The following is a 13,838-nucleotide window of genomic DNA, read 5'->3' on the forward strand; positions in this document are numbered from 1 at the left end:
AAGCAGTGGTATCAACGCAGAGTACTAGGCGCCGAGCCTCAAAATTGCGGGCGGCTGGTCGGCCCGCGAGGCTGGTAACGGTATCGTTACAATATATATATATATATATATATATATATATATATATATATATATATAGAGAGAGAGAGAGAGAGAGAGAGTGAGAGGATGAGGAAGGGAAAGAAAGGAGGGAATGAGGGAGAATCGTTTATCGTGCGCACGCACGTACGCATACACTTTTTTTCTCGCTCTCTTTCTCTCTTTTACACAACACTCATACACTCTCTCATTCGGTCACTTATTCACGCATTCACTCACTTACCTGCTCACTCACAGCGTAGTGCGAAGTGAATCTTTATGCTACGTATTGTCCTTAACTGCACGATTATTATTTAGCGACGGAGACCGCGGAGACTGCGCGATCACATTGTTACGTTGCCTAGCGATGCGAGAAACGCGACATGTACCGTGCAAGTTGCGACGTGCCTGTGGCGCGTGATTGATGGGAGATAAGACGAACAATCTTCTAAAACCTTCGCATTACGAATACGGTAGAAAACATGAAACGTATAATGACATACTTAAAAAAATTAATTATTTATCATAATTAATAGCTATTTCTAATTATAATAAATAATTATTTTAAAAAGCATGTATTATACGTTATTACGTTTTTGAAATTATTGCATTCACGATGCGAAAGTTTCAGTCAATCGCAAGATCGCAAGAATAATGTAATTAATAAATTACACTTGGGAAAATTTAGTTTTATTCTGCTCAAATCAGATCTTCCAACGTTAAAATGTATTGGTCGCGAAAAAGAGCGAATTGATTAAAAAAAAATTTTAGAGCAGATGCTCGAAACGCCCGCCATCCATCCTAATGCAAGCTCTCATGCATTTTAATACATACAATACACCAATACATACGACCAATATATTTTAACATTGGAACATCTGATTTGAGCAGAATAAAAATAAATTTTCCCAAATGTAATTTATTAATTACATTATTCTTGCGATCTTGCGATTGACTGAAACTTTCGCATCGTAAATGGAATAATTTAGAAAACGTAATAATGTATAATACATGCTTTTTAGAATAATAATTATTTATTATAATTAGAAATAGTTATTAATTATGATAAATAATTAATTCTTTTAAGTACATTATTATAAGTTTCATGTTTTCTACCGCATTCGTAATGGAAATGTTTTAGAAGATCGTTCGTCTTATCTCACGTCAATCACGCGCCACGCGCCACACGCACGTTGCAACTTGCACGGTACATATCGCGTTTCTCGCATCGCTAGGCAACGTAACAATGTGATCGCGCAGTCTCCGCGGTCCATCGCTAAATAATAAATGTGCAGCAGTTAACAATACGTAGCATGAAGATTCGCTACGCTGTGAGTGAGCAGGTGAGTGAGTGCGTGAATGAGTGATCGAATGAGAGAGTGTATGAGTATTGTGTAAAAGAGAGAAAGAGAGTGAGAAAAAAAGTGTATGGGTACGTGCATGCGTGTGTATAAACGTCTCTCCCTTATTCTCTCCTTCCCTTCCTCTTCCTCTCTCTCTCTCTCTCTCTCTCTCTCTCTCTCTTTCTCTATCTGTCTCTTCCTTCCTTTTACGCACACACTCCGCCATACACACATTGCGTGTAGCAACCAGCTGATTGCAGCGTCTGACGAGCGGCGATCCGGAACAATTTTCGCTAAAGTGACGTTATTTTAAGAAATACGAAATTAGAATTACTGACGTAATTCTAAGATATTTTCTTCTTTACCAAAATTTTATTTAAAGCATAATTTTATGTTATAAGATAAAATAGTTAGCGATTCATGCGGTGGTAATCACGCGTCGGACGGTCAGCTGCGGCGCGTTGCGCCGCTCCTGCCTGCCTTCTGTACTTGACGTGTGATTTGCTAACTATTTTTGCTTATAACTCAAAAATTACTTCAATTCAAATTTTGGTAAAGAAAAAATTGTCTTAGAATTGTATCAGGAATACGTCATTTTAAGGATGAAAGGTTGTTCTGAAACACCCTGTATAAGGCGGCCCGGCAAGCGTAGCGTTACCAGTTCTTGATCCTGAGTCCTCTCATTAACTCCAGATCCGAAACTACCTCTCGTGTTACACTAGGTCATGGGCTACCCGTGGTTATGGCGGGCTACCCGGTTGTTGGGACGGCACACTCCGATATCCCGCATTAAACCAGGTCACGAGCTACCCGTGGTTATGCCAGACTACCCGGTTGCTGGGACGGCGCATCCTGACATTCCGCGTTAAAACAGGTCACGGGCTACCCATGGTTATGCCGGGCTACCCGGTTGCTGGGACGGCGCATCCTTAGATAGTAAGACCGCTTCGCGTATATCGCGACCAGACCAGACTAGATCGTAAGAGCGTTCTGTAAATACCGCATCCAGATTAGACCGTAAGACCGTTCGGCGCGTATCGCGACCAGACCAGACTAGGCCGTAAGACCGCTTTATAAATATCGCGTCCAGTTAGACAATAAGACCGTTCCGCGCATATCGCGTCCAGATTAGATTGTACGACCGCTCTGTACCCATACCGCGACCTAATAACTCGTAAGACCGTTTTGTACATATACCGCGACCGAACTCCGTACTCGTAGAATTAATTAGCCCTCTTAGGATAACCACCCGCATCGCGCTAACTCCACTTTTATACGTGGCCTATAGACTACACCAGCGTGCTAATCCTTTTATGGATAAGCCGCAGAAAGTGCCGACGCCCCGTCCTTCTAAGGATAAGGCGATCAAGCGGTTGGAACCACACTAAGGGCCACGCGACACCTTGTAGTATTTAAGATCTCCTTATTGTAATAGCTGCTATCTATCTTACTGTAATAATAATAATTGCTTGCATGTAAACACCGCGACCGCAAAACACCTCAGCATCGTCTGCATGAGCCGCGCTCGCTTCCCGAGCTTTGCACGCGCGCCCGTTACCGCAACATCGTTTCTGCGAAGTTTTGTATGGATCGCTGTCGCACGTTTTCATTGTAAATATAGCTTCTAGTGTGCAATCTGTAATGCCTGTTTGAAATAAATTAATTGTTAAACCGCTTATACCGAGGAAGAGTGAATTCGAGTTTCCCCCTTCTTCCGAATCCTGGCACCGGCGAGCCTGATCCGAGGCGTACGGGAAAGGTAAACCGTTACAAATTTAAATCTCGATAAAAATAGATTTGTCCTCTTGTTCGATATGTACTCTCGTTTTCGCAAATCTTATTACGGATGTGATAATGATGATGTGCTATTAAACATTTCAAAATTTCTATATTGCGGTCTTCTCGCGGTTTTTGCTCGTAACAAAACGAGTCTGTCAAAAATTCCACCGTAGACGTGAGATTAGAGTTTGAGTGCAAGGAGAATATGCCGGCAAAGATTACCGCTTATTGTCTCATCTTGCTCGATCGCTTTGTCGAATATTGTCCATTGACCAACGTAGTTTGTAAAATTACTTAGATCAGCAAATATCCCCTCCAATGTCGAAAATATATAAAGATTGAAATTTTGACGATTCACAGCAGTCATACATCATTCTTGCAATCGTACATTAATATTATCAGCATGATCGCGCCAACGTTTGTGAACTGCAAGGATTTATTATCCGGCGAAACTTTATCGTGAAGAAAGTAGCGATACTGAGAAATGGATTTTTTCTCTCTCACTACTTTTTTGCAAGTCCCGTACCATGCGCTTACAGAATCTGAAAGCTGTCAAGTTTCATAGCTAATCGGACATCACTATGGACTTCAATGGGAGGATGGAAACGTTCCATACAGCTTCGACGATTGATTACGAGAGCTGTGATGAGTGCGACGAAAGAGGAAGATGAAGCATCTCCTATTGTATATGTTAAAGGACACGAAAAACGAGAATGGCTGGCCGATATACTTGACGATGATACGAGAAACGACATTATTATCGAGACCTTGGATGCGGACTATGAAGATATCACTTCGTTAAATTAGCTAGATGTTACTAATACTATGCGCCGTGAAAAACATTTGAAAAATTGCGCTTTACAAAATGTATTTAAAATATTTAATTGGTGGACGAATCAACATAAGGATTGAGAAGCCTTCACTTTCGCACAGTACAATTGGACACGTTGCAATCGCACACTGTGATATTAGACACATAAAGTTGCGCACCGTTCGATTGGACACATTTCAATTGCGCTCGGTTCGTTTAGACACATTTTATTTGCGCACCGTTCAATTGGACACGTTGCTTTTGGACACACACATATTTTTGTATAATTTAAAATACATACACACGCATGTATGCATGTATAATTTTGAAATTTTTTGATATTTATTATTAATTTCATTTGGTAAATAAACGTTTGTTACTATTCGTTTACACACAGTTCGTTTGCACACAGTTCTTTTGCGCACAGTTCTTTTGCACACATTTCTTTCGCGCACATTTCTTTCGCGCACAGTTCTTTTGCGCACAGTTCTTTTACGCACAGTTCTTTCGCGCACATTTCTTTCGCGCACATTTCTTTCGCGCACATTTCTTTCGCGCACAGTTCTTTCGCGCACAGTTCTTTCGCGCACATTTCATTCGCGCACATTTCTTTCGCGCACATTTCTTTCGCGCACAGTTCTTTCGCGCACAGTTCTTTCGCGCACAGTTCTTTCGCGCACAGTTCTTTCGCGCACATTTCTTTTGCGCACATTTCTTTTACGCACATTTCTTTTGCGCACATTTCTTTTACGCACATTTCTTTTGCGCACATTTCGATCAAGCGTATCGCATCTGAATATTCATACATTCTGACTGTTGATATATTTAAGAAAAGGCTGTTACAATTGTGATTTCTTGCTGTCAGATTTGCTGTAATCGCTTATAATTAGAAAAAGAAGATAAAAAAGCTTATAATTATAAACATATTTCTACTTTTTATATGGTACGTGCTGTCCATAAATAATAATTAATAATTTTATTATACCATTTTGTATTTTTGCCTTGGACATAGTTATTATGACAGATTTCCTAACCTCTCGTAATGACACAGCGTAATAATTAATTTTTTATTTTTGAGGAGTCAAACTTGACTGTAAATTCTCCAAATCTTTTTTTCCGGTCGGTGTCATTGCATACGTAACAGACACAACGTAATGTAATCAGGAAGTAAGAAAACATATCAGTTAAATAAAAAGTTAAATTAATTGTAATTTTCATCTGAGATAAATTCTTCTTTGAGCTTCAATTAGATACATCACAATTTCAGTAAGTATTGTGTATTCAAATACTTCGAAATAAGACAAGAATGCAGTTTAATGATATTCCTAGCAATAGTCCAAGAAGTAATAGATCTTTCTTATTTTCATTTTGATGAATCATATCTTTGTTATAGATAGCATATCATGGTATTTTGTGCAATATCCCCATCAGTTCCGTGAAAGAATTCTGTGTATGAAATTCTAATATATTATGCTATTTATTAACATTTTTTAACGCCTATTTCAGATATAAGAGAACTGAGAGCCATGTATGCTATACATCCATAGTAATTTGCACAGCAGATCTGTCATCGAGCACTAAAAAAGAATTCATTAACAAAATACGAGATTTTTTTAAGCGAGAGTTTACTATAATTTTCTCCGCTATTAGAATCCTATGAAATGTTATAAAAATATCAACAATCATCTATTTATATTTTTGGGAAATTAATCTTTTATTCTCAAAGCATGTTTGTACGATGACATTTATTGTCCATTACAAGCAATCAAAACAAAACTCTACAAAAAGCTACATCATACTATATATATATCAGGGTTGGGAAGTAACGCGTTAGTAATTTTATTTTTCTTTTTGTTTTAGAACGCGTATGCTCTTTCCAATCTGACTGAAATTATGCACTAATGGTCAGTGGGCTTCCCTGCGTCGAAGGAACTCACTCTTGACTCTCTATGGTTACGCGTTAAAAACAAAATGGCGGATTTTTTGATCATCCGGATTTATCTGAAATTTTGCATGGACCTTATTTTGGGTGTTTAAAATTTATCTAGAGCAATTTCGATCCGAAAATCTCACGTATATGAAAAAACAAGATGGCGGCCAAAATCTTATTTTCTTCCGAAACGCCTAGTGCCAGAATTTCATTAAAATTGGGGACGGTCTCTTATGTCGCGTGCATTTCAGAAAATATTAATAATTTTAAAATGGTTATTAGTTTAAGTTGTTTTTTATACAATAATTGTGAAAATAATATTTAATAATATGAACTTTGTTGCAATCAGGGTTGGGAAGTAACGCGTTACTTGTAACGCCGTTACCGTTACAGTTACTTTTTTTCGGTAACTGTAACGGTAATGGCGTTACAAATTTTATTTGTAACGGAAAAAGTAACTTCGTTACATTTTTCGGTAACGAGTAACGAATTTAACAGTTACTTTTATCGTTACTTTTTTCAAATTTTTTGATTTATTTAAGATATTATTCTTGCTATTGTGCGTGATAAAATTTTTATCTTAATCGTAAAGCCGTAAGCAAATCGACCAATTAGCATTCTTATTATGTTGTAAAAATGCTTGAATGTGATTGATCAACTTATGGCTCTTGCAGACCAGTGCGATGACGCGACGCGCGATATCCAATGAGAGCTTTATCTTTTCGGAAAAGCAGAGCTCTCATTTACTACCAGTTCTAAGTACCTTGCAACGAAAATTAGAAAATCTCAATAAATCTGACCTTATAGATTGCCATTCATTAGTTGAAGCTATTCAGCAAGGTTTAAATAAAAGGTAACTTATTAATTTGATTAATACATATGTTATTTAATTTTAAATAAGGATTTAATTGAAAAATATTATTTTATTTTAAACTATTGATTCAAAAGTATTAATTTCAATAAAACAAATAATGTCGCTTAATTTACTATATTTGATTTTAGATTTCTTACAATATTTGAAACAAAAGAATTAATAATAGCAGCATGTTTACATCCAAAATTTAAGTTAAACTGGTTAACCGGAGAAAAAAGAAAACGTGCTGAAAATTACTTGGAGGATTTATTGGGAATCCGATCAACTGAAAATTCTTCAAAAGCTGGAAAATCTGACGATCACGATGATTTTTTCATTTTTGAGCAAAAAACGGTGCAAAATGAATCTGAACAAGAAGAATTGCAACGGTTTTTAAAATCAAATAATTGTAATATAGAAATGTTAAACGACTATCCAAAACTTAAAAAACTTTTTATTAAATATAATACAGCTCTACTAAGCAGTGCATCTGTAGAAAGAATGTTTAGCATCGGTGGCTCTGTATTAACACCACAAAGAGGGCATTTAAATGATGATACTATGGAGCAACAAATTTTATTAAAAATTAATAAAGAATTTCGATAAAATTTAATCATTTATTTTGTAATAAACCTTGAATGAAATCTTGCTTACAATTTTTTAAAAGTTTTTTTTATGCAAAATAATTTATTAGTTTGTATTGTAAAAAAGTAACGGAAATTGTAACGACTCGTTACTTTTTAGTAACTGTAACGGTAACGAGTTACTTTTTAAAATTAGTAACGAGTAACGGTAACGAGTTACTTTTTAGAAAAAATAACGGTAACGGTAACGAGTTACTTTTATAAAGTAACTTTCCCAACCCTGATATATATATAATATAGTAAAAGCGTAAATTTAGTAAGTGTATGTACTTACTAGCCAATGTATGCATTTACGATAGGATTTCAGCAAAAGTATCACCTAAATATAAAAATGTCTATTTCTGATAAATGTATTCATTTACTAGACAATGTATACATTTGCTCTCTACAATACATTAGTACACATATACATATACATTAGTACAATACATAGTAGAAAATGTATGCTTCTACTGGTAAAAGTTTAAATTCCATTGCTTGTGAATATATTTACTTTTATCAAATTAATACACATTTACTGTAACACACACACACACACACACACACACACACACACACACACACACACCCATATATATATATATATATATATATATATATATATATATATATATATATATATATATATATATGAATATATACACATATATACACGCATGGGATTAAAGGTTTGCTCACAACAAAACACTAATAAATAAAATAAAAATACAAACTTTGTATATATAGAAATATACATGTTATATATGATCATTATAAAATTAAAACACATTTCTTGTTTGATTATAATTTGTATCTTTATTGAACATTATAACATTATGAAAATAAAATAACATTGCAGCGCATTATACGTTTATACATACATATATATATAATATATATATATATATATATATATATGTATGTATGTCAAAGGGCTATTTTGACGACATTTAAAAAATGAATATTTTATTGCATACATAAGAGTTTCTTTCTAACGCATACATTACTTTTATTTTTAATATAAACTGTACTAGTACATATGTATAAGAAATAAATTACCAATTGGCTAGTACAACAACAGTACAAAACTATTTACAATAATATATCATATGATTAATATGACACTATTATTTTTTATGAAACGATTATTTTAACGACATTCTATATATCAACTATTTTAAAATACACAAGTAAATTTCAAACACAATAAACGAGTAAAAAAGAATTAATGAAAAAAATATACGGAATTAATAACACAAAATTACTTTTGATGAAAACTACTTTTAAGTCGATTTTAATTTTAATTATTACAAAACTATATTATAAAAAACGACATCCGACGATAAACTCTGAACTAGTAAAGCCATTTCAGTTATAAAGGATAAACTTCATTATTGCTTCAACAAATATTGAATAATATAAGTACCCAGTCAGCCAGGTCTGTTCTAACAGATATTGCCAAGTGCTTGCTACAAATTATTGTCAGCAAAAAGGCTACAAATTTGGTACAAGAGTTGTTATTACCGATTAAGCTGGCAGATTGCCGGCAAAAATCAAGCAAAGCTTGCTAACATAACTACACAGCAAATTGGCAGCAGAAACCGAGCAAAGCTTGCTGACATGACTGACATCAGATTGTCGGCAAAAACTGAGCAGGATCTAGAGTGCGCAATTTGATGGCAAATTGGCAGCAAAAACCGAACAAAATCTGCAGCTTATTACAAAGTATTATAAAATAGTTCAGTCGCTTATCGCTATGCGGCGCGTTATTCATTATCTATACCCGTATTCAAATTCTTGTCATGAGTGTATATAAAGCCTACAAAATGCTAATAATATTATCATATATATATTTCTATCAGTTCAATTTTTGACATAATTCTTATACAGGAAATTCAGATATTGAATTGATTTTTGGCAAATCGGACAGATAATTGTTCGATTTTCACTTATTCAAACAATTTCTGTCCAAAAAGATCTTTAATTTTATAAATTAAGTTATTTGAATTTACTTATATGTTTTAACATATTAATATATGATTTTATATAATGTCTAATTATCTAATGGTCATTTTATGACCAAAACTTATCATCATTTTGTTACTTAGGGTTAAGGCTTTAAATCTATTTAAATATATACTTTTATATGAATGGCCAAAAGCTGCAGAATTTGTTCGGTTTTTGCTGACAATCTGCTATCAGATTGTCTTGCGCAGATCTTGGTCGATTTTTGCCATCAATTTGGCGTCAAATCATGTCAAGCTTTGCTCGGTTTTTGCCGTCAATTTGCTGTCAGGTTATGTCAACAAGCTTTGTCACCAAAACACAAGCTTAATGCGGACACAGATGGCACTGGATTTGTTACCAAGTTTTGAGCGAATTTGATGCCAATTTGGCGACAATTTGTTAACAAATTGCTATCTGGGTTGTTATTACCGATTAAGTTGGCAGATTGCCGGCAAGAATCAAGCAAAGCTTGCTAACATAACTACACAGCAAATTGGCGGCAGAAACCGAGCAAAGCTTGCTGACATGACTGACATCAGATTGTCGGCAAAAACTGAGCAGGATCTAGAGTGCGCAATCTGATGGCAAATTGGCAGCAAAAACCGAACAAAATCTGCAGCTTATTACAAAGTATTATAAAATAGTTCAGTCGCTTATCGCTATGCGGCGCGTTATTCATTATCTATACCCGTATTCAAATTCTTGTCATGAGTGTATATAAAGCCTACAAAATGCTAATAATATTATCATATATATATTTCTATCAGTTCAATTTTTGACATAATTCTTATACAGGAAATTCAGATATTGAATTGATTTTTGGCAAATCGGACAGATAATTGTTCGATTTTCACTTATTCAAACAATTTCTGTCCAAAAAGATCTTTAATTTTATAAATTAAGTTATTTGAATTTACTTATATGTTTTAACATATTAATATATGATTTTATATAATGTCTAATTATCTAATGGTCATTTTATGACCAAAACTTATCATCATTTTGTTACTTAGGGTTAAGGCTTTAAATCTATTTAAATATATACTTTTATATGAATGGCCAAAAGCTGCAGAATTTGTTCGGTTTTTGCTGACAATCTGCTATCAGATTGTCTTGCGCAGATCTTGGTCGATTTTTGCCATCAATTTGGCGTCAAATCATGTCAAGCTTTGCTCGGTTTTTGCCGTCAATTTGCTGTCAGGTTATGTCAACAAGCTTTGTCACCAAAACACAAGCTTAATGCGGACACAGATGGCACTGGATTTGTTACCAAGTTTTGAGCGAATTTGATGCCAATTTGGCGACAATTTGTTAACAAATTGCTATCTGGGTTGTTATTACCGATTAAGTTGGCAGATTGCCGGCAAGAATCAAGCAAAGCTTGCTAACATAACTACACAGCAAATTGGCGGCAGAAACCGAGCAAAGCTTGCTGACATGACTGACATCAGATTGTCGGCAAAAACTGAGCAGGATCTAGAGTGCGCAATCTGATGGCAAATTGGCAGCAAAAACCGAACAAAATCTGCAGCTTATTACAAAGTATTATAAAATAGTTCAGTCGCTTATCGCTATGCGGCGCGTTATTCATTATCTATACCCGTATTCAAATTCTTGTCATGAGTGTATATAAAGCCTACAAAATGCTAATAATATTATCATATATATATTTCTATCAGTTCAATTTTTGACATAATTCTTATACAGGAAATTCAGATATTGAATTGATTTTTGGCAAATCGGACAGATAATTGTTCGATTTTCACTTATTCAAACAATTTCTGTCCAAAAAGATCTTTAATTTTATAAATTAAGTTATTTGAATTTACTTATATGTTTTAACATATTAATATATGATTTTATATAATGTCTAATTATCTAATGGTCATTTTATGACCAAAACTTATCATCATTTTGTTACTTAGGGTTAAGGCTTTAAATCTATTTAAATATATACTTTTATATGAATGGCCAAAAGCTGCAGAATTTGTTCGGTTTTTGCTGACAATCTGCTATCAGATTGTCTTGCGCAGATCTTGGTCGATTTTTGCCATCAATTTGGCGTCAAATCATGTCAAGCTTTGCTCGGTTTTTGCCGTCAATTTGCTGTCAGGTTATGTCAACAAGCTTTGTCACCAAAACACAAGCTTAATGCGGACACAGATGGCACTGGATTTGTTACCAAGTTTTGAGCGAATTTGATGCCAATTTGGCGACAATTTGTTAACAAATTGCTATCTGGGTTGTTATTACCGATTAAGTTGGCAGATTGCCGGCAAGAATCAAGCAAAGCTTGCTAACATAACTACACAGCAAATTGGCGGCAGAAACCGAGCAAAGCTTGCTGACATGACTGACATCAGATTGTCGGCAAAAACTGAGCAGGATCTAGAGTGCGCAATCTGATGGCAAATTGGCAGCAAAAACCGAACAAAATCTGCAGCTTATTACAAAGTATTATAAAATAGTTCAGTCGCTTATCGCTATGCGGCGCGTTATTCATTATCTATACCCGTATTCAAATTCTTGTCATGAGTGTATATAAAGCCTACAAAATGCTAATAATATTATCATATATATATTTCTATCAGTTCAATTTTTGACATAATTCTTATACAGGAAATTCAGATATTGAATTGATTTTTGGCAAATCGGACAGATAATTGTTCGATTTTCACTTATTCAAACAATTTCTGTCCAAAAAGATCTTTAATTTTATAAATTAAGTTATTTGAATTTACTTATATGTTTTAACATATTAATATATGATTTTATATAATGTCTAATTATCTAATGGTCATTTTATGACCAAAACTTATCATCATTTTGTTACTTAGGGTTAAGGCTTTAAATCTATTTAAATATATACTTTTATATGAATGGCCAAAAGCTGCAGAATTTGTTCGGTTTTTGCTGACAATCTGCTATCAGATTGTCTTGCGCAGATCTTGGTCGATTTTTGCCATCAATTTGGCGTCAAATCATGTCAAGCTTTGCTCGGTTTTTGCCGTCAATTTGCTGTCAGGTTATGTCAACAAGCTTTGTCACCAAAACACAAGCTTAATGCGGACACAGATGGCACTGGATTTGTTACCAAGTTTTGAGCGAATTTGATGCCAATTTGGCGACAATTTGTTAACAAATTGCTATCTGGGTTGTTATTACCGATTAAGTTGGCAGATTGCCGGCAAGAATCAAGCAAAGCTTGCTAACATAACTACACAGCAAATTGGCGGCAGAAACCGAGCAAAGCTTGCTGACATGACTGACATCAGATTGTCGGCAAAAACTGAGCAGGATCTAGAGTGCGCAATCTGATGGCAAATTGGCAGCAAAAACCGAACAAAATCTGCAGCTTATTACAAAGTATTATAAAATAGTTCAGTCGCTTATCGCTATGCGGCGCGTTATTCATTATCTATACCCGTATTCAAATTCTTGTCATGAGTGTATATAAAGCCTACAAAATGCTAATAATATTATCATATATATATTTCTATCAGTTCAATTTTTGACATAATTCTTATACAGGAAATTCAGATATTGAATTGATTTTTGGCAAATCGGACAGATAATTGTTCGATTTTCACTTATTCAAACAATTTCTGTCCAAAAAGATCTTTAATTTTATAAATTAAGTTATTTGAATTTACTTATATGTTTTAACATATTAATATATGATTTTATATAATGTCTAATTATCTAATGGTCATTTTATGACCAAAACTTATCATCATTTTGTTACTTAGGGTTAAGGCTTTAAATCTATTTAAATATATACTTTTATATGAATGGCCAAAAGCTGCAGAATTTGTTCGGTTTTTGCTGACAATCTGCTATCAGATTGTCTTGCGCAGATCTTGGTCGATTTTTGCCATCAATTTGGCGTCAAATCATGTCAAGCTTTGCTCGGTTTTTGCCGTCAATTTGCTGTCAGGTTATGTCAACAAGCTTTGTCACCAAAACACAAGCTTAATGCGGACACAGATGGCACTGGATTTGTTACCAAGTTTTGAGCGAATTTGATGCCAATTTGGCGACAATTTGTTAACAAATTGCTATCTGGGTTGTTATTACCGATTAAGTTGGCAGATTGCCGGCAAGAATCAAGCAAAGCTTGCTAACATAACTACACAGCAAATTGGCGGCAGAAACCGAGCAAAGCTTGCTGACATGACTGACATCAGATTGTCGGCAAAAACTGAGCAGGATCTAGAGTGCGCAATCTGATGGCAAATTGGCAGCAAAAACCGAACAAAATCTGCAGCTTATTACAAAGTATTATAAAATAGTTCAGTCGCTTATCGCTATGCGGCGCGTTATTCATTATCTATACCCGTATTCAAATTCTTGTCATGAGTGTATATAAAGCCTACAAAATGCTAATAATATTATCATATATATATTTCTATCA

Source organism: Polyergus mexicanus, unplaced genomic scaffold (genome assembly GCF_030449975.1).
Source record: "Polyergus mexicanus isolate NDT 795.1 unplaced genomic scaffold, iyPolMexi1.0 SCAF_79, whole genome shotgun sequence".
Lineage (NCBI taxonomy): Eukaryota > Metazoa > Arthropoda > Insecta > Hymenoptera > Formicidae > Polyergus > Polyergus mexicanus.